The sequence below is a fragment of the Vipera berus genome, assembly GCF_964194415.1.
Source record: "Vipera berus genome assembly, chromosome: Z".
NCBI classification, from domain to species: domain Eukaryota; kingdom Metazoa; phylum Chordata; class Lepidosauria; order Squamata; family Viperidae; genus Vipera; species Vipera berus.
This window is the reverse complement of record NC_138205.1, coordinates 92,704,887-92,727,491: the sequence shown is the minus strand read 5'-3', so window position 1 is coordinate 92,727,491 and position 22,605 is coordinate 92,704,887.

The window sequence follows — 22,605 nt, the reverse complement described above, 5'->3', positions numbered from 1 at the left end:
TTTCACTAATAATTGAAAGAAACCCGCCTGGTGCTTTAAAACCTGTTGGTGTAAAGGTTCTTAATAGTTAACTAGCAATTTTCAAAAGTAATTTGAAAGGAAATATGTGAACTTAGTATCCTTTCAAAGGCAACAACCAGAATTTGAGAAAGATGGGTTAACCCCTCATCAGTAAGAATTCTAAGCTCACCAAATATTCTACTGATATCTGGCAATCTCCTTGCAAGAAGTAGCTGTCTGGAGCACTTGTAGGTAACCTCAAGTCCTCTCCTTGTCTGGAGAGGAATTATGAAGAGCCAGTCAATCTCCAGTTTTTATTCTGCCATGATCATCAACTCTGCTTTTTTGCAGAGCATCGTCAAGCCGCTATTTTTTCTTCCAAAAGTTCTGAGGCCAGATGCCCTTTGAAGGTTATTGAATGGTGAATCAGACACAGTATCATTATGAGAATCAAAGAATAACAAAGAATTTTGTGGAATTTAAAGGCTAACAAAATTATTATTTATTATACATGTACTTCGTGATTTAATATATTTTATGAAATAAAATTACCTTTATTTTCAAAAGTAATTTGAACAGAAATATGTGAACTTAGTATCCTTTCAAAGGCACAACCAGTATTTGAGAAAGATGGGTTAACCCCTCATCACTAAGAGTTCTAAACTCACCAAATATAAGTTGGTGAGTTCAAATAAATAAAAGTTTGTGATATAGTAAATGAAGGCATGTCTGTAAGGAGCCACAAAATTCTAGTGTTTCTATAATTAAATTCTATAATTTATTACAGCTATCCATTTGAAAATTATACAATATATATAAATATATACATATATGCATATGCATATATTTCTAGAGGTTGTATTTTTGCTACACTTATAATGTATACTGAATTCAGTCAGTTAGGCGTATTCTTAGATTACAGTCCTTGAAAACAACTACTAGAAACCAGGTCTAGAATTAGACAGAAATGCATGATTGATAGACTCTAGATGATAGATGATAGTTGATAGACGATGGATGGATGGATGGATGGATGGATGGAAAGATAAAATGACAGGGCAAGCATCCATTATGGCTAGGAAGATTTCAATGTTTTGCTTTTAAAGCACAGAGAAAATAGGCTGAGGTAAAGCAATAAATAAATAAATGTGTTCAGCGTACAAAACATTTTCTTAAAACTCCCTCTACTTTTTTTTCAAATTGACCCCACTTTTCAAGCCACTTATCTTCACCCTAAAGCAGTGTGATTAACTGATCATTGGTAGCAACTAAAAAAAAACATTTTCCAACAGATTTGCTCCAAAACTTGAGGATGATGAAGCAGGCAAGTTGCTCTCCAACAGGTGTGTAATTTAAGTTCTATGGATCTAGTAAAGACAGTAGCATCTGCCTCCCTTGGCTTTACATTTGTCCCTTTCCTTTGTTTTCTGTGTGTGTCGTTCTGTGTGTGTCAAATGAGAATGGTAACTGCCTTTGAGTCAAATGTCAATCCTCTATTCAAATCCCAGCATTTTCAGTGGCCTTTTATCCTCTTTCTATGTGTCTTTGCTAGCTATTGAAAGCATCTTTGGTTTCAGAGACCTTGGTGCCCTTAGTTACAGACTAAGTATGCTATAACAGATGCCTACTTCATAGTTTGGAAGTCTTTGGGGCAAAAGTGGCATGCTTTTATGTCTCACTGAGAGAAAAACTCTAGCAACTTTCAGGATGAGCAGCACTCCATTTTCATGAACCTAAACCTGTTTTCTGCATGTATTTGAAGTAAACAAATGTATGTGTGAATTAAAATAATCTGAATGCAGTGTAGTTCCTCTTATCTTTTTTATGTTGGTAAATTGTTGGAGTTTACTGTGAGGAAGATTTTGAAGGAACAACAGCAATAAGATCTGCAAATTTAAATTTACAATGCTTCATCTTTAGCAAACATGTTATGAATTAAACTGAGAAGGTCCATCTATGCAGTTGCTATGAAATAAAACCCAGCTAATTGTATTGTTCAGAATCGTATTAGACAAAGAAAAGACACCTATATGTGCATCATAAACTTCATAGTTTTTTATTTCCACCAAAAATTATTTTGAATAGGAAGTTTAAATTTATGCATACTTTTTTGGGAATAAATCCATGAGTATTATAATTTTATGCATGTCTACTCAGAAATACATCTTCTGAAGTCAATCAAACCTATTTCTTACTCTTATAGCATAAATCTCATGGACATCATTGAAACTAGGTCCACAAGCAGAGGATTGGGCTTTGCACAACAAGTGGTCATTTCTTTGTGAGTTAATAACAGATCACCAAATATTTTCCCAGGAGTTCGTGATCCCTCTGGTATGCCATATCTGAAATTGCTCCAAATCAATTTCCCTGCATAGTTTAAAAATTCCATTCAGGCAACCATATGTGATTAAGTTCAGAATATTTCTCCAACCATTAAAGTAGGTAGCCTTAGTTCCTCCTTGTTGAAAACATAACATTGTATCTTTTTAAAAATATATATATAATCATTCATATGTTTTTTCCTTACTGACAAATACAAAGAATCAACAACACTATTTAATTCTTATTTCCCTGAGAAATAGGTCTTGATGATTTCAATTATTATATATGCAGGTAAAGCAGAATTCAATACTCCCTTTTTGGGAGAAGAGATTTTGCCAAGAACAGTAGTGGGATTCAGTCAGTTCACACCACTTCAGCAGAATGAGTAGCTAATTTTTTGTTGCCCAGGGCGAGTGGATTTCCGGAAGTGGCATCCACACAGAGAACTGGTTGTTTACCTATTTGAATCCCACCACTGGCCATATTTCCTGTCATATTTTCTGTGAAAACCTCTCAACATTGATGTAATTTCTCATTATACTCAATGTGACATAGAGGAAAAAAACCTAGTGAACAAAGCTTTACATCATAAGAAATGAAAAAACAAAACCCTCCAATTCCCAGCACATCAAAGGAAAGAGAGAATAGCATAACCTCCCTCCTTCCTTTAATTTTGCTAGGTCACTGTCCTGCCCATAGAAAACATTAATTCTTATTATTTTTAAGTGTATCCTCTTCCAAAATATTGACCAACTTAGACTAAGCAGTTTATAAAATTCTATCTTGAGTCTGCAACCCTACTTGCTAAAACTTTCCTGGGAATAAATCCCATTAAATTTAAAATGGTTTATTCTTAAGTAGGTATGAATATAATATTGTATTAGGCTTGCAGAAACTTCTCCAAAATTAGCAGAAAGTGGTATAGTTAAAATAAATACAGTCATGGACATCAGGTTTGGAGATCATTGAAAACCAACTTCAGTGATAGCTTGAAGTCTATACAATGGTCAAGAGAAAATAATCAGTACATGCTCAGCAGCAGAGGTCCTCCTGCATGCATGTTGAGGGAGAAAGAATTGTTTGACCTCTGGATATGGAAGCTTATGTACACGTTCTTAATGGTTGCTGCAAAAGCTGAAGGTTAGGGCCTATTCTCCTTAGCTTTCCTCGTGAAGGATATTTTCTGAGCCAGAAAAATATAGTAGCCAAAAGTGTCTATATCACATTGTTGACAACTTGACACTATAAGACATTTGATTGTCCAACATTTCTCACCCTATTATCCACTTAACAAAGATATTATATATTCAGCTGTACATTCTTGCTCTTTTCCCGCAGCTAAGAAGATTTTTCTGTTTGGTCAGGCTTTTTCCTTGCATAATAAATAATACATGGCTTTAAAAATGTCCTTAAAAATGATCAATTTTCTACAATGTTTGCATCAAAAAAGGATGGTACTTTTGAAAAAAAGATTATAAATATTGAAAAATAATTTCCCTCGCCTGCATTCTTAAGTGGTAGAAACCCAGCAGAAACAATGTCATCTCTTTCTTTTTTTGAAAGTCTTAAGATCTTCACAACATTCTCAAACTTGGCCTTCAAAGACTGATTCTACAGCAATGATGGGGAATTTCTGCATCATTTCTGGCTCCGATCAACATGTTCAACAGTCACAGAGAATGAAAATTATACTCCATAAAGACTGAGGAAGACACAGGTCTATCTCCCCACTTCATCTTAAAACTAGGGCAGTCCAAAAGCTGCCTGCTAATATTCCCTTAAAACAATGAAAATTGGTGCATATATATGACTCACATTGGACAAAATCTTTTGAGAGTGCCTTCTAAAAATGTATAAATAAATGGTAATCCTAAAAAAACCTAATGTGAGAAAGCTTGTGAACTTTCTGAATGAAACTGGAGCAGCCTTGATTTCTAATATGATAGCTAGACCAATAAGGTAATGAACAACAAATGCTGAATTTACTCTTAACATTTGATTCTATTCTGAATGTTGTTGAAATACTGATGCTAAATAAAGTGGAACTTCCTTAGAAAGAGCCTCTCTGACTTATCAAGTGGGGGGGAAAATGAGATTACGGGCAGCTCATTTTTGGACCTATTGAAAATGGAAATGTATCAGTGAAAGATAGCCCCAAACCAATATAACAGTAACTGCATTTGAGGCTTTTACTAGAAGTAACAAATAATAGTAATAGCAATAATGGTACTGCTTTTTTAAAGAACTCGTAAGAACGAGAAATATATTGAAACTAAGGATTATATCAATAATCCTTAAAAATACAGTATTCTAAGGTTGGAAGAAATGCTATCTCAGTCCACTTAGTCACAATTTTCTGGAACTAGAAAATTCTGATTAACATTGTATCTCAAGAATGGCTGGCAGGCTGGCTGGATGGATGGATGGATGGATGATTCATTCATTCATTATAACCAGGCATCACTCATTTTATTTCTAAAAATAATATTTTGGCAGCCAGGCAATAAGATGGTGACATAATCATAGAAAGATGAGCAGGAATGTGTTAATAACATTCCATATAATTTCACTTTTTGTTCTGTTGGCTAACATAAGAAAATAATAATCCAATGAGAAATGGCTTTTCTCATTATTGTTTTACTTCACATCTCAGCCATATTGCTCATAACAGCATATGGTTTTCTTCCTTATCCCTCTCACATTTTGCTCAAATGTTACAACATGGCTGAGTAATCAGTTGATTTAAAACTTCTGTCATATTGCTTTCAACGGGCTGAAATGATTATTTAAAATAGAATAAACCCATTATCACAAAGAACGTCCCTGCAGAAGATAAATAATGCAACTGGGTCCCTTTTTTAATTGTTCTTCCAAATAAAAGAAAGCAGTAACGACTTGACCAGGCTTGCACACTCTACAGTATTGACCTACAGTTATTTTCATAAAGGGATGCGGTGGCTCAGTGGGTTAGGATACTGAGCTTGTCGATCAGAAGGTTGGCAGTTTTGTGGGTCGAATCCCGAGTGCCGCGTAGCAGAGTGAGCGCCTGTTACTCGTCCTAGCTTCTGCCAACCTAGCAGTTTGAAAGCATGTAAAAATGCAAGTAGAAAAATAGGGATCACTACGGTGGGAAGGTAACAGCGTTCCGTGCGCCTTTGGCGTCTAATCATGCCGGCCACATGACCACGGAGACGTCCTTGGACAAGCGCTGGCTCTTCGGCTTTGAAACGGAGATGAGCACCGGCCCCTAGAGTTGGAAACGACTAGCACGCATGTGCAGGGGAACCTTTACCTTTACCTTTACCTATTTTCATAAATGCCTACCAATTAGTAGAGATATATTTGTGGATCCCAAAAGACAAGTTGAATACAAGATGTAAAACAGATAGAAAACTTGCAAAAGAGCACATTGTATTTTCTCCACAAACCTTGTCTTCATTCCTTAAACAAGTGACCCAATCAAATGCATGGACTAATAATCAACTGAGTCTCTTTTAAGAAGAAATGCCTTTGTACCTTTACCTGTCATAAAACATGAAAAAATGAATAGACATTATAGGGAAAAGTTAGCAGCTGTTTTTCTTAACAATATCATCACAAAGCTATACCATCTCCCCCACTTCTTTATAACCCTGCTTATATTTATATTGTGCCTAGTGGCCAAAGTGAGACACAATGGGCTGTGAGACGGGGACCCAGGCAGGAAAGGGGGGGATCAGAAATCATTATTGTAAGACTTGCCCACAACAGCTTCCTTGTGGGTTAGAGGGTTTGTGTTGACAGGGGGAAGGAATCATTGGGCAGCTGAGATGGTGACTGTATTTGGAGGGAAAGACTCTATTTTGGTGAGTCTTATCAACCATTGTAAATAAATTATTCATGACCAGGGTGAGGAAGATTACAGTCCTGGGGAAAAACTGTCAGACAAAAAAAGTACATTTTGTCAGAGGAAGCAAAATGAACTAGATCAAAAAAATAGATGTTTCCTGAAAAATGGCTGATAAGAGTCAATAGAAAACTTAAATTATGAGCCTTCTTCATGTCACCCTTCACTCTGAAATGTAGAAAGTATAGCATGTTCTGCATGTTCTGAAGTCTGAACAAGACAATCATTTCCCACAAAATCAGAAAAGGTCCAAACACACACGCGCACACACACAAATCATTTTCCACAACGTATCAATAAATTAATTTAAAAGAGCCCAAATGGAATGGCTTGATTTCCAAGTAGGCATGAGGCCTGTCTACTGGAGCATTTGTGGTAAAGAAGCTAAATCTTTCTGTTCTGCTTGACTAGAGGAGACATACTAATATTCAGACTTCAATATTTTTTAACTTGAATGGAATATAAATTCTCAGATGTGAATATGTTTTCAAAAGAGTAAAAAATTTTTAAAAAACTCTTTTGATTACAATAAGTCCTCTGGAGTGCAGTAACTCAAATAGCTTTATTTGCAGTTTACATATTATTTGTATCAACAGAATATGCATTTTTGCATATTGGAAAATCATGGCACTGATCTATCATGGTGGGCATATTTACAAATGCAAGTTAGATATGATAAAGATGTTAAACTGTACGGATTTTATAAAGAGCAGACCTTGTTTGATCAGACATTATTAACCCCTGATGAGAAATTAATTAAGAAAATCTATAACTTTTTATTGAATTTGAAAATGGAAAATGAACAAGTTAAAGATAACACGGGCAAAGAATTTTGAATATAATATAGATTTAGAAAAATGGCAAAACCTGTGGGAAAGAAACTATAAATTGGCAATATCAACTTCTTATAAAGAAAATCTATATAAAATGTTTCATAGATGGCACTTGCCACCAGCAAGATTAGCAAAAATGTTTAAAAATATGTCAGATGGATGTTGGAAATGTAAACATAGGTACTTATTACCATGTATGGTGGACATGTGTTAAAACAAAGAGGTATTGGACAAAAATACCTACTTGGCTAGAAAAGTTGTTGGGAAAACATGTAGATTTTAAACCTGAACTTTTTTTATTAGGTATAATGCCAGAAAAGACTGATAAACAAAGCACATATTTTATTCTACATGTGATAACAGCAGCAATAAACATATTCACACAACATTGGAAAAATGAAGAAATACCACCAGAGGAAGAAATAATTAAAAAAATACTAGAATGTCCAAAAATGGACAGACTTATTTTGAGGTTGAAAGAAAAAGAAGAATACTATCAAACTATGGACTTATTTTATCAATGGCTGGAGAAAAGAATAAAGGATTAGGAATTAAATTTGTATTAGTGAATGACAAACTCAGACAACACGTTTGTTGAACAAGTACTACTGAGCTATATGAAAAAAATAATAAAAACTTTAAAAAAAAGAATATGTATTTTTCCACATTTGTAAGTTTTGTTCATCCATTTTGAATAATGTGCACCTTAACTAGGGGCAAAAGTTACAAGTATGCATGTGCAGGCTTGAGAAAACAGCCACATTATACGTATGATCAGAACTGTTTTTATTCTCTTGTTTTCATTGTGATTATATATGCCATGCATTATTTAAACTAATGAATGTTTTTGCATGCATGTTTTGATACAAAAGTATTTTAGAACAACTCTGGTGGCATCAATGTTTATACCTTTCTATCAAAGTCTTCCCTCTATAAGTCTGCTGTGAAGGACAGCCTTACTTTGGGGTTCTTCCTTTAAGAAATGTCATCTGGAACTACTGCCTTACCAAATAAAGATGGCAAATATTTTTTGTGTTGTAACCCGATTGTCTGAAGAAGTGTTTTAAATCCAATTAAGATATTGCTGCATGAATACAGAATCTTCTCATCCAATCCCAGCTTCCAGACAAATGGCTGTCCAATTCTTCTTAAAGGTGAGCACCCACAACTTCTGGAGGCAAACTATTCCACTGCTTCATTGTTTCAACTGTCAGGAAATTTCTCCTCAGTTTTAGTTTGCTTCTCTCCTTCATTAATTTCCATCCATTCCTTCTTGTCCTGCCTTCAAGTGGAGAATAGATTGACCCCCTCTTCTTTGCGGCAAACATATTGGGATACTGCTATCATGTCTGAAGAAATATACTAAAATAAATAGTTGGGTAATGTTTACTCTGACTGAGGATTCTAGTATGGCTTATAATCCAGCTTTGACAATTATCCACAGCGAACCAGAATTAAGAAGTTTTGAGTGAAATATCTTGCACTTTAGAAGTAATCAAATACCAGGATTTAGCTGAAATGCAGCACTGTATATTTCAAACACTAATATTTAATAGAAAAAAAATGCTTTAGGAGGTTCAAGGTTGAGTGGCATTTAAAATTTTAAAACAATGAAGTATTTAAACAAATGACTATTAAAGATTTATTGCAAACCCCCAAAATTTCATTTATTGGTAGTATCAAACATTTAGCAGTACTTTGTCCCAGATCAGCTTGGACAGAAGCACAGCCACAAACTACCTAAGAAAACTCCTCAGACTGAACATGAGGTCAGTAATAGGTTTGTCAGTACTCACCTCTCCAGCCACCCTGATTTTGCAAATTTCTAGTTACCTATGCTATAGACTGATTAGGCTATAAGAGTATTTTCTCTCTCTCCAGCATCAATGTCCTATAATTGGCTACTCTCCATTTCTGCTTTAATTAAGCCTTTTCATTTCTTTTTTAATTACTACAGCAAAAGAGATGGGTGTGAACAATCAATATGTCAAGGGTTTTGTTTAGCTGACTTTTTTTCTTGGTTCTCGAGCAACCTCAACCACCTTTCTTCGTCAAACTTCTCCTTCTCCCAGACCATCTGACGCAGGCTTTTCCTGGGGGAATGAATTCCAGCCCTGACTGTCTCCAAGGAACTGCCTTTATTTAGACAGAAATGACAAACACAGAGAAAGCCAGAGCAAGCGGACAAGAGGTGCGGGGAGGGTGGGGGAAACTGCAGAGAGAGAGAGAGAAGGAGAGAGAGAAGCAGCCAAATTTGAAGGTTGAGATCTAACAGCTGGGAGACTATGTTGGTGGTTTACATCCAAGGCTTTGTTTAGATCCTATTTTATAGTCTCCAATGAAAACAAATTCCATAAACATGGTGTGTGTAATTTCCTCCTATTTGTTTTGCATCTTGCTTGCTTTTTTTAATCAAAACAAATTCATGAAATTTCCTCTCCCAAAGAACAGATGATCCAAGAACAAGGGTTAAAACACATCCTGTTCTGTCTTTTCAGGAACAGCCAAAGAAGTCTGCTACCTATGGGCTCCTAGAAGCTTGGTTATCAACCAAGAAACGCCCCCCCCCAATCCCTGATCAAGAGTCCTGAAAAACTCCAGCACTGGCATCTTCCTTTGTGGCCATTTTTGCAGCAAAGGCATTATGTCAATTTGAGACTGCTGCACTATCTAAGCCTGTAGATCCTTGTTTCTCAAATTTAGCAACCCTAAGATGTGTGGATTTCAATTCCCAGAATTCCCCAGCCAGCATAGTTGGCAGGTGTAGTCTGGAAACTGAAATCCACACATCTTAAAAGTTGCCAAGTTTGAGAAACACTGCTGTGGATCATCTAAAAGAAGCAGGAATACCAAATGCTACAGGCCAACCTTTCCCCCCAGAAATATAAAACAAATCCATGGCCCAATGGAATTGAAAGGAACCCAAGTTCCAACCCATTGTTGAGCAATAACACCCTTACCTCCATCTGATTTAAGTCTCTGTGGAAAAAATCCAGACATCTTCCAAGCAAGTTTCAATGAAGATCCATTTTCTTCTGGGTAGACACAGGGAGAATGTGCTGGTACAAGTGCAGATTGTAGGAAATTTAAGATAGAGCAACACTGTCTTCTTACCCCATCCCCATTACCTGCATGCAAAAGCATATAATGTCTTTCCCCCACTATTGACCCAGGGCAAAGGCACCCAGTGCCCACTTCTTCTAAAGTGTTATTCTCTGCCTGGACCCATCTTAAACACCACAGAGTGAATGGTTTCTAGAACTTGATCCTCATCTACTAGCAGCAACTGACTACAGCATTTTGTATGTATCTTCCTCTCCTGCTATTGGTCACCATCTAGCTTTATCTCATCTTGACAAACAACACCAGCATTGCTCTCAAACATATGCTCAGTGGCAACACATCCATACCCAGGAGAAGTCGGTGTGATGATAATGGTGAGCTAGATATAAGCATAGCAGTCTGGTGTTCAGACAAGGGTCAGTCATGTCATTTAGCCAAATGGAGAGCTTAGGAGATACACTAGTGGAATACATCAGGTAGAGCTTTGAAGCCAATGCTTTGAACACTGACACCAAACAACACCAATTTGATTGGAGCAATACTAAATTCATGGGCCACATTACCACCCACCATCAAAGCCTGCCACTCCACAAGCAATTCCATCAACAGACACATTGACCTACAACCAGCCTACATACCCCTCAGAATCCAAATCAATCACACAGCCAGCCAGAGACAGCATCAACCCTCAACCAACCCATGCAAGCACCCCTTTCCCCATCAGCAGTTCACCTCCCAATGACCCTCACCTGATGTAACCTCTCCATCACAAGACCCATCACCAGCCTCTCAATGACTCATACCTGACCCATCACAAGACCCTCACTTGACACACCCACACCTGAAGCCCTTATAAACAGAACACTGACACTGACATCCCCTAAACTCCACTAGCCTGGTAACGAAACATTCATAAACCAAATCCAAACCTCAGAAAACAAACCTTCACCCTCAAAGCTTTGAAGCTTTGGGTCTTTGACTCTGTTAGAAGGATGCCCAGATAGATACACTTCTAGAGTGGGGGAAATCAGTTGTCAAACAGATGCAAATAAGAAGAAGATGGTTTCAGTTGAGCTGTATTTCTTGTTCTTCTTCTGCCTTCCCTTCCCTTCCCTTGGATCCAGTTCTGGCCTGAGGCAACAGCTGATGGGCTTAGCCTTAACTATGGAACATGAAACCAAAAACAAAATTCAGAGAGATAAGATAAGATAAGATAAGATAAGATAAGATAAGATAAGATAAGATAAGATAAGATAAGATAAGATAAGATAAGATAAGATAAGATAAGATAAGATAAGATCATCTTTATTGTCATTTTTTACTGTGGGCATGATGGCACACATCAAAAATGAAATTTAGTTGCCCACTCTCAAAGTGAAACACATACATGACACACACCTAAAACATACTATATTCAAGATTTGTATAGACCCACACCCCTATATATACATAACAAATAAACATCACAATAAAATATTAAATACTGTCCATCTTGAATATATAACGGAAGGAGGAATCCTGAGAGTTCACAAGGTTAATGCTGTATGGAATGAAACTATGGTTGAATCTGGATGTTCTGCTACAGATACCACGAAGCCTCCTCCCAGAAGGTAACAAGGAAAACAGGTTGTGAAGAGTATTGTTATTGTTATTGTGAAGTATTGTTATTTATGCTAAAGAAGCTGTCATTCCTATAGAGACAAGTTATGAGTAGCTGACTGCACATAGGTAGTCCTCACTTACAGATCATTCGCTTAGCAACCATTAGAAATTACAACATACCCCCCAAAAGGTACTTACATGTTGGAAAGCAACTGTTCCAGTTGCTCTCATTGAGTTCATTGGGCAGCTGACTCCATTAACAGGTCCAACACAAAATGACCTGTTGGGAACTCTGCCACACAGATCCTCATAAACAGGTCACATTGAGCTAGGAAGTTTCTCATATTATCTGCTTCTCCTCCAGATCTTACTGGTCAACTGCCATGATAATGCTGTAAAACTGGCTGCTCAATTAGGGCCACTTATGATGCAGGGCAACCAAAACCAATAGCAGTTCAACATTCTGCATTTGTTGCACTAGTTGAACTAGCACAGTCATTGCCAGAGTTCTCACTTTGGTCTCTAGTCTTTCTTGATGATGCAAAACAGCATTCACTTCATTTTGATCCAATGTTGCTCATTATTTGGGAATAATAAAAACATGTGTCTGTTTTTCTGTAACCCCACTCTGTGTAAAGTTCATAGGAATTTATTCTTCTTAAGGAAGGGCTACCTACAGAAGTGTGGCCTAAACAGAAAACCTTCTTCTACAGCTTTTTGTCTGGTGCTCTTTTCCTAGCAAAACAATCTGGTAATAACCTTTAAAGCCCTACATGGCTTAGGCCCGAGGTACTTGCGAGACCACCTGCTGCCATTGTCAACCTCCCATCGCCCGGTTCGCTCCCACAGAGTCGGCCTCCTCAGGGTTCCGTCGGCCAGGCAATGCCGGCTGGCAACCCCCAGGGGGATAGCCTTCTCTGTGGGTGCACCGACCCTCTGGAATGAGTTGCCTCCGGAGCTGCAGATGGCCCCTGACCTTCAGTCCTTCCGCCGTGACCTGAAGACGTAGTTGTTCCAACAAGAGGGCCTGGACTGACTACGATTTTTAATTAGGCTTTTTACTGGGTTAAATTGTCTTGTAATTTTGCATTTATTGTTTCATTCTCTTTTAAATTTTTTACTCTATGTTTTTTAATTTTTATTGTTGTGAGCCGCCCTGAGTCCTCAGGGAGAAGGGCGGCATATAAATTTAATAAAATGAATGAAATGAAATGAATGAATGAATCATGTGTTTCTTATAGGTGACTTCCCTGTTGCATTTTGAAAAATCTGGTTTTTCGAGGAACAGCTGAACCCTTGGATATGAAGTTTCCCTTCACAGATTGGCCAGATTGCATTCCTTCTCACCGCATTTTCCCCTTGCCTCTTTCTTGAGATTTGCCAAAAAGGAAAAAAAAACTCTCCCAAAACTAAATGAATTGCCCAACTGTAATCATTTTTAATGATGGTGAACCCACATTAAAGGAAAAGGGGAAAAGAAGCACTAAGGCCATGCAAAGCCTCTGCCATTAATATTTGAGCCACCCCAATGCTCATTTTAAGATTGTTAAAACATCTTGAGTTGTTTATAAGGGGGCAAACTGTTCACTTGAGCTTCCTGTGCCTGCTAAATAGATCATCAACAAAGCTAAGGAGGGGAAGTAAAGAACTGTGAGAAATCAGATGGAAAAGGAGACAGGCTCCACCAAGTGGGGAAATGATGGCAAATATATGAGGCTATAGTATGATCTGAGGCTACATGGACAAACCAAGGAGCAGGGAGAAGTTTAAATAAACCCCCAAAGATCTCTTCTTTCAATAAACCCCTCGATCTGACAATCCCAAATGGATGTTGTTATAGCCTGGCCCTTTGTCTCTGAGTTACTGCTGGATTTTGAAATAAAGCTCTCAAGTCTAAATTCATGAGCAGACGTAAACCAATATAAAACAGCACAGAGGCTGATGCATGCTTACACAGAAGTCAAAAAGCACCTTGGAAATGAATGCTGTTTATGACTGTAATTATTTCGTCTATATTATTTATAAGATACATAAACATCAATAGATATAGAAACAGACAGTGGCTCCCCTGCCCTTAAATGCAATGGAATTTATTAGAGAGAATGCATCGATTACATTGACACTCAGTTCGATTTCAACTTTGTACTAGTATGCAAGGTAGTTGAGAAAAGACGTAATAATTGCAAGAGCTGCAGTCAAAAGAAGGGAAGATTATGATCCCAGCTTGGTGAATTGAAATGGTTTCTCTTTAACAACTTCACAAGAATAGCTACATAGGCAGAAGATCTCTGGAGTTTGATTTGCTCAACCTCTTCCAAACAACACATTATCCAAGCCTTCTTTAACCCAATGCTTTCCAGATGGTAGATGTTGTCTCTCATAATCTCCATTTGGCTGTGGATTATGTGAGCCAATACCCAGCATGTCTAGCGGATTATAAAGACTCCACTTTATAATGCATAACCATAACTGTTTCCCAGAAACTTTTCCTGAAATCCTAATAGCAATATAAGAGTTGTAATTCAACATATTGGACGGGTTATCATTACCTGTCTAACAAGTGTTTCTAGGTGCCATTGGCCACAAGATGAAAACTGAACTCTTTGATCACTTTTTTAATATTAACATTCCTTTGCAGTATCAGTCAAGGATAGAGGTCATCCATCCATCCATTCATTGTTCCCTTCTAGTTCAACCCAACACCTCATGAAGAACTATTTCTGAAGAAGGATCTAGCATTCTTTTGAAAAAATGCTAAACTAGTGTTCAGAAATAGATCAGTTGACAGATGATAGGTGTGGAAAAAAGAATTTCTAGCAGGAGATCACCCATTCTCCTTCAGCTTCTCTTAGCACCTGCTAGTTACTAATCAGGCCACTTGACAGATTCCTAAATCTGTCATGCCAAGCACCTACCCATACACTGCCTCACTTCACATGTGGCTATTGTTTTGGGAACTTTGATGGGAGGAAAACAAAGCCACAGAAATTACAAATCACTTTTTAAATTTGTTCCGTTAACTGTCAGGAAGCGCAATATCGCTCATTTGATATTGTGCTACTGTGATATTATCAATGAGAGCAATACAGTTGCTTTTATTTTTCTGCTGACTTAAGAACTGGGGGATAGTCCTTTAATGTTCACTTTGTGAAGAGCTCTTTATTCTACAGAAAATATGTACCACTGCTGTTCTATCAAGGTAAGAATGTGTCCTTGCAAAAACAACAGAACTCTCTGCTTTTGCCTAAATATAAGCTCCCATTTTAATTATTTTCATTGCAATTTTCTTCCTTTGGGATTGAAAAGGTTTTTCAGGAAATACCCTGAAGAGCCCCACTCAGACCTTGAACAGTGTGAATGTAGGTGTCAAACAGAACGCTATGTTATCCGAAAAACTCTGTGCAGTCCCAAAATTTATGGCCTCAAAATCTTACCACATCAGCAGAGGGTTATTACCTTGAGTAGAAAAGCCTTTAATTCCTATACAAGATCACATAGGTTAATAAATACACAAGATTCTGTTGAAACAAGGCAATTTACACACAGAAATATGACCCAGTTAAACTATAGGAACCCTAGTAAACGTAATATATAGTCTGCTTCTTATAAACAAAAGGCAATTGGTTTCAGTCCCAGTAAAATCTTATTTAAGTATGGGAATAAATTTTCTATTAATGTAATGGAAAATTACTTTTAGATAAGTACATTAATTAGATTCAGTACAAAGAGCACTAATAGAATGTCAATCATAGCAAAGACAATACAAAAAAGTGTAATTATATAAATATTTGAACAAAATGTTTTTACTCAGCTCTTTAAAGGCTTGCCATCTGGCGGTAGAAAAAGGAACAGCTAATACAAAGCTCTTTTCAAAAGAAATTGGGACACTGGTGAGTGAATGAAGGCAAGTAAAGTCAGCACAATTACATACATATCTCATCTGTATCCTTATGTATCAATTAATATTGCATGGTACATTCACGGTTGTTATCATCACGACCATTTTCAGTGTTGTTAATTTTCATGAAATTAAATAAAAGTTTTCTTATAAAAATAGCTCTGGATTTAAGAATTGTAACCCTCTCAGAATAACTGCGTGTTGTTAAACAGAAAAGTTTAGAAAAATAAGTTCCGTTACAGGTTTGTTCAACCTTCATCATCTGATAAGTTTCTTCAATTCTATTACACATTTAAATGTTTTTAATCTGCACCATTTTCTTGTCTATCAAGTTCTCCAGCCATAAACATTTTCACCCTAACAAATCAGTCATGAAAGTAATGGCAGCACCTCCGTTGTTAGCCACAGGGTGGCAGCAAAAGCAGGTATTTATAGTAGGAACCATTCGCTATCCCCCCCCACCCCCGTTTAACATTTGCATGGCCAACTCTGACTGGTTCAAATCTACGTAAGATGTCATGTCTTTCGTTCTTAGCCGTGTCCACCAATGGTTGAGAGGAAGGCCTGCAATTGGTTTTTCTGATGATCGTCAATCATGGGTAATTTGCATAATGGACCTTCGCTGGAGTCTAGTCTGCCAGTCGGTGGATGCAGCTGAAACAGGAAGTGAAGCTGACGGGGGGGGGCGGGGGGGAAGAGGAGCGCTGCGCTACCGGGCTGTAAGGGACGTTTGCAGTAACGGAGCTAGATGGAGACTCTGCTAAAGCAGGGCGATTTTAAAAGCAGCTATCATTTTCAGGAAAGAACCTTATAATATTTAAATAGTCCTTGGTTTGTGTGTGTGTGGGGGGAAAGCATTATTGTTGAAAAGAAAATTTTGTTTGAAATCTTGATCGCGACTGTGACTGTAATTCTGAGACCGATTTTTTAAATAAATGGTAATGTGCAAATGTAGGAGAAAAATACAAGTTGGTAAAAAATAAAAGAAACATGCCCATACGCTAGGAATAAACTATTAGACGCGCTTAGTTTTCCGTTCCATTGTTGAGGAACTGGGAGGTGATGTGCAGTAAAAATTTTATAAAATATTTAGAATGTGTGGACATGAACTCTGAAAAAATCTGCCGATTTTAAATTATCACTATTAATAAAGATTTGTGGAAAAGATAATTGATGGGGTCTTAGCAGTTCTTAACTGGTGTTTAGGTGTTACTAACATTTTTCTTGCTCAAATTCACATTTTTTAAAACAAAAGAAATTGCTTAAATACGGCGGACAGGGAATCCTTAGCCGTTTTAGGCGGGGTAAAGCGTAAGTAGCAATGTTTTAAGGCTTCTAAATGTTTTACCAAGCGATCCCGACTTTTTGAAGATCATCTTCTATGATCAAAGGAACCCCTTTCATATTGCAGGTTTTAGCAGATGTAATTTTTTATATACGATGCAGAACCGTGCACATCAATAGGTTATGCTTAATTATTTTCACGTAGTGGAAATATAAAGAAAATTCCTAGGGGAAGAGATGCAAAATGTTTTTTTTAATCAGTTCTTAAGACGGCCGGGTGCATTTGTCCGGTTGGCGTGTCCTGCTAAATCCATCCCTGAAGAAAGCTACTCTGTCCCTATGCATTATTATACACGTTAACACTGAGACTCTGTACCAGCAACGTCAGCCTACAGCACACTTTCCCATGAGCATGCGCCATACAACCTTCCCCTTCGGAGGTCAGACCTGATCTGACTGACTCAGCGCAAAACGCCTCAGTCCGCCTCTAAGCATTACGCCCCACAAGACTGTAACTGTCAATCATCTTCTCTCTTCCCTGACGAATTGCCATCTCATTGGGGAGAAGGCGACCAATCATCGAGCAGGCTGGAGAAAGTAATGAGAGGCGGGGTTTGCCGTTGAAGCGCGTTGAAAAAAATTGCAAAGGGAGAAGTAAATCCGTCGTGCGAACTGGAAGGCTTGTGATGATTTATCCGCGTGTTTTATTATTTGTAACACGTTGGGAAGTTATTAAAAGCAAGATCTATAGCTTCCTTTTCCTAGGTACAACTGGCGGTTACTATTCTTCCTTGTGCCAAATTACACAGGGGATGATGTATCCAGGCGAGCTGGAGACTTTATGGCCAATGTGATGGATTCTGTTTCGTTATGATTCTAGATGCCAATATTTCATTTATTTTTATGAGCTTAAAATTTGATCCTCCGATCTACGTTGCTGTAAAGCAAGCACTGAGCCTACTGATTAAGGGAGCCTGAAAGATTGATGTAATTCACACCTAGAGATCTGTATCTATACAGTGGAAACAGATGACGTTTGGTTTGGTATTAGCAAAGGCAATCCTAATAGGGAAAATATTATTTTGTTTCTTTTTTAAGCTATAAGCAGGCCTTGAGACCTTTGGAAGAGTTATACCGGTGCCTTGTTTCTAATCTCAAAGTTAATTTAGGCCCTTTGGACAACATTGCAGTTCTATATTATTTTGATATTACCCAGCACGTAAGCCTGCAATTTAATCTTTACTCAGAGGAGTGCCCCAAAATTCTTTTGATAATAACAGATTCTATAATTAAAGACCCAGGTCATATTTTTTCCAGATCTATGCTGTCAATCAAGTGCTGCCAGCCTTAACTCAGGAGAGAAAGTGACCCTGTTGATCCTGAAAATTCTTCACCAGCAATGGCTATTTGATACTTAATCATTATAATTTAATACAACACTATCTTGCGCTCAGTAAGAAGTTAATCTCCTTTTTTACTAGGTATAATACCAGAAAAGACTAACAAACAAAGCCTATATTTGATTTTGCGTGTCACAACAGGGGCAAGAATTTTATTTGTGCAATATTGGAAAAATGAAGGAATACCATCAGATGAAGAAATAATCAAAAAAATACTAGAATGCACAGAGATGGATAGATTGACTATGAGACTGGGGGGGGGGGGAAGAAGAAACAGAATATTACCAAACTTGGGACTTATTTTATCTATGGCTAGAGAAAAGAATAAAGGATTGGGAATTAAATATGTATTAGTGAATGTAAACTCAGACAGCAGCTTAGTTGAAAAATTATTATTGTATGTATGGAAAAAAATTAATAAAAACTTTAATTAAAAAAGAAGTTAATCTCATGAGGACCACCGATTTACTCCCAGTTGATTTATTGCTAGTGGGTCTCAACACTGCAGGATGACTGGCAAAAAAAATAAACCCGATGGATTCCTATAGCATGATAACCAATAGAGTGGTAGAGAAGATTATTATATGCAGTGCTTTTTTGTCATAGAACACACTGGAACGGAATTCTGGCACCTTTTTTGATGGATTTTCCAAGTTTTAAAAGTAACTGTTGAAAATTTTATATTTGATCCACGTGGGCTTGAATCGCCCTGTCGAGCAAGTAGGTCGGTGGCAAAATCATTAAAACGGTGCATGCAGGCTGCTTTTGTGTGGAGTCTGATGCATACGTTCTTCATCCGTACTGGTTGTGATGGCGCTGCTCGGCTTGTAATTGGTCTTGTCATGCGCTGAGTGCTTACTGTGGGCGATGACCATTATGTTTTGTTACACAACTGACATGTGTGGGCATGTGTACAGTGATTGACTACATGTGAAAGGTAAATAATCATTGGTGAATTGAAAATCTTTTTTTAATTTTTAGTGTTACTATGAACATTTGCCTTAAATACAATAAATACAATAAATTAATGTTAAGAACTGAATATATAATTTTTTAAATAATAGATTAATAAGATGTCAGTTCTGGCACTTTTTTTCTTACAAAAAAAGCACTGATTATATGTACTGTATAAATGTCATATTGGCTCATACTACCGCTGAGGAAAATTAAAGAAACTGGGATCAGGTGTTCAGAAAACCTTTATCTAGTCATTGACTTATTTTTAACAGAATGGAAGGAGCAGAACTTCCAACAGTTCAAAATGTCTCCAGGCAATTCTGTTTGCATTTTCCGCCGCTTCCTTCTCTTAAACTGCTTACTTTTTAACAGCGGGGGAATGGCCATGTTTTTTGTCTCGCTTCTCCGACGCGAGGGGGCGTTTCATCACAGATTTGAATAGTGTGAGCAAATAAACTGTGGGCCTCAGAGAAATGTAGCAACGACGATCTGGGCTAAATGAGCCATATGAATAATGGTTGTAATAGAAGTTTCCCACGCACATTAAAAAAATTCCTTTTTCTGCAAACTTCCGGCAACAAACCAAAGTAAGCTCCACCCCATTCATTGACTCACTGGTCTTCCCGTTCTGCCATTGGCGACCGGGTGAAGCTCCGTTCTTTGACAGGCTGGGGCGAGAGAGGCCCATCAATCAAGCAAACTGTTTAATCTTCCTCGGCAGCCGGGGGACAGCGGGAGCTGTAACCGATAAGCTACGCCTCCCTCGCCAAATGCAACTAAGGGAAACCCTACGCCGAAATACGGTCTGGGAAAGGTTCCCGCGCATAATAATTTTTTTGCAAGCAACAAACGATCGTGAACTGTAGCGTAAGGTTTCTCAGATGATATCTTGCGTTACAACCTGCTTTAAATCCTTATCTCTACGATCCTGCCAGCAACTTTTAGACTATAAATTGATGGGATAAATAAGGATCGGGAGCGAAGTAAATTATTCCGTTTGAGATAGTTGTTCGGGATTTGTTTTTGTTTTCCCCAGAACGTGCAAAAAGGAAGAAGGTATTAGAATGTCTGTGGCTTGCAGTTGAAACGGGCTTCTTTGGTAGCCAAAATCAGACCGTAAAATAAACGCATAAATATAACGGGGTCGAATTAGGCACGGTCCTTTCAAAAACATATCACTGCTGTGGAACTAAATTTCAAATGGTTTAACATGAACTTGGATGTTGGCAAGTAAGAACCTTTCCAGCTGGGCGGGGGTCTTCCTATAAATCCAAGAAAGGCCCTTTTCCGCGCTTCTTCGTATTACCCTGTTTTTTTTATAAAAGGGAAGACGAGATCCGACGCCAGCCTGCCTGCCTGCCTGCCTCACTTCCAAGGAGTCTGATTTTATCTATTGTCTCGCTATTCTTAAGTGATATAGCTAGAGTATTGTATGCAAATACAACAGTTCCCAAAAGAACACACTTTTCAAAAAAAAATGCAGAACAACTGACTAGAAATTTCCGTTTTAACATTAAAGCACAATATTGCTTAGCTAAATTTATGATGATTTTATAACTTCCGTATAACTTCCCTTCTTTCTTTGCGAAGAGATACTGGTAGGTTCCCATATTTATATTTATGAACTCAGCTAGAAATAAAATATGAATTATCTGCATCATGTTTGAAAAAGAAATACATTTTTACATTAGCCACAGTACATTTCCAACCCTTCATATTCTTTGAAAGTAACACTCATTAAGGTAACTTGTAAACTGTTAGATCGAAAGGATTCTTAAAAATCAAACTCAATAAAATTAACAAGAATTTTGCTCCAAATTTTGGGTTTTAGACTTTGGCTTTTATCACATTTAATAAGTGGGAAATTTCTTGCCAATTTGGATTAATTAAATCAACTTTTGCTAGAGACATTCTCTAGTACATTCACATTTTTTCTGCAAATATGGTTCTACTTAACCTCAACAAATTCTTATGGCATATAGCTATACATAAATTACACACCTGGCTCTAAAAAGACCATCCTATCTGTACTATTATTTAGTTGAGACTAATTTCAATTAAATAGACTAGAAAAAAACTTTTATTCCCCAACACTTTTAAAATGCTGTGACACATTTTTCTCTACATATTTTATGCATAGATTTCCATAAAAACAATATATACATCTCCAAAAATTAAAGTTGAAATGCTATTTCTGTTTTTATTTTGATTAAACTCATTGGGACCTTTTAAATAATTTTATGGCTTGAAATCCAACAGGTTTATTGTGGCATAAGATTTAGTAGACTACAATTCAATACATCAAAATGACTGAATTGTTTTTAATCTATAGGTGTTCTGTGCCAGGAAAGCTTAATGCAAATATGTAGAAACAAAAAGTATAAATGTAACAGCAGAAATTGATTTGTTTGCTGTGTAATTTAATATGCCACATTATTTTGTGTTTGATAATGATATTTTTACATAGAATTGTCTTTGTTATATTTCATGACTACCTGTCCCCATTTATCCTGTTAGTTCAACAATGTTCAATGTTCTATATCAAGAAAGAAGTCCCTATTAATCCAATTTTCTTCAAGGTGGAAAATCCAATTTTCTTCAAGGTGGTAAATTCCAGATATGTTGGATGTTAATTCCTGTAAACTATGAAGAATTATGGTCTGATACATCAAATTGAGAAAATCTGTATGTTTATTTAAGATATGAAAGTTTTTCCTAATTTTGGTGGACCAGGCTAATATATTTTACTTCTAATATCCTTCCAGACAGGTACTTTAGCTTTCTTAGAATTTTATGGTACTGTTCTTAGGGCAGACTAAACATTAAAATCTGCGATAATCACATTTAACAAAATAATTATGTTCCCTGGAAATGGGGACTTCTGAAGGAAATTTAAAGGAATTTTATAAATCATGGTTTTATAATACCCTGCTCTGAAGAGATTCTTCTGGCACTTTAAAGAATAGATTTATTTCCCTGTATTTTATGGGAGTTAAATGCTAGTTCAAAAAGTTGCTACCATAATAAATCTTAAAAAGCTGAAGTGGCTTTTAATTCCCCACCCCCCCAAAAAAGTTATGTCAGAATGCATTTATTATGTGCCTTTAAAATGGTACATTTTTTTTAAACAGTGGGGGAGTTGAGGTCCCATGTGAACCAAATCAAATTCTGATAGATGCTTTGTAAATACTTCGTACCCCACACTCCTTATGCTGGTCTTTGACCATAATAAAGATTTGACTTGATTTGAGGTCCTATATGAAGATAAGATTTGAGTAAGACTGGATAGAGTCTCCGCTCACTTTTTTTGGAAATAAGGTCTATTGAGCTCAGTCAGATTTAATTTTAAGTAGATGT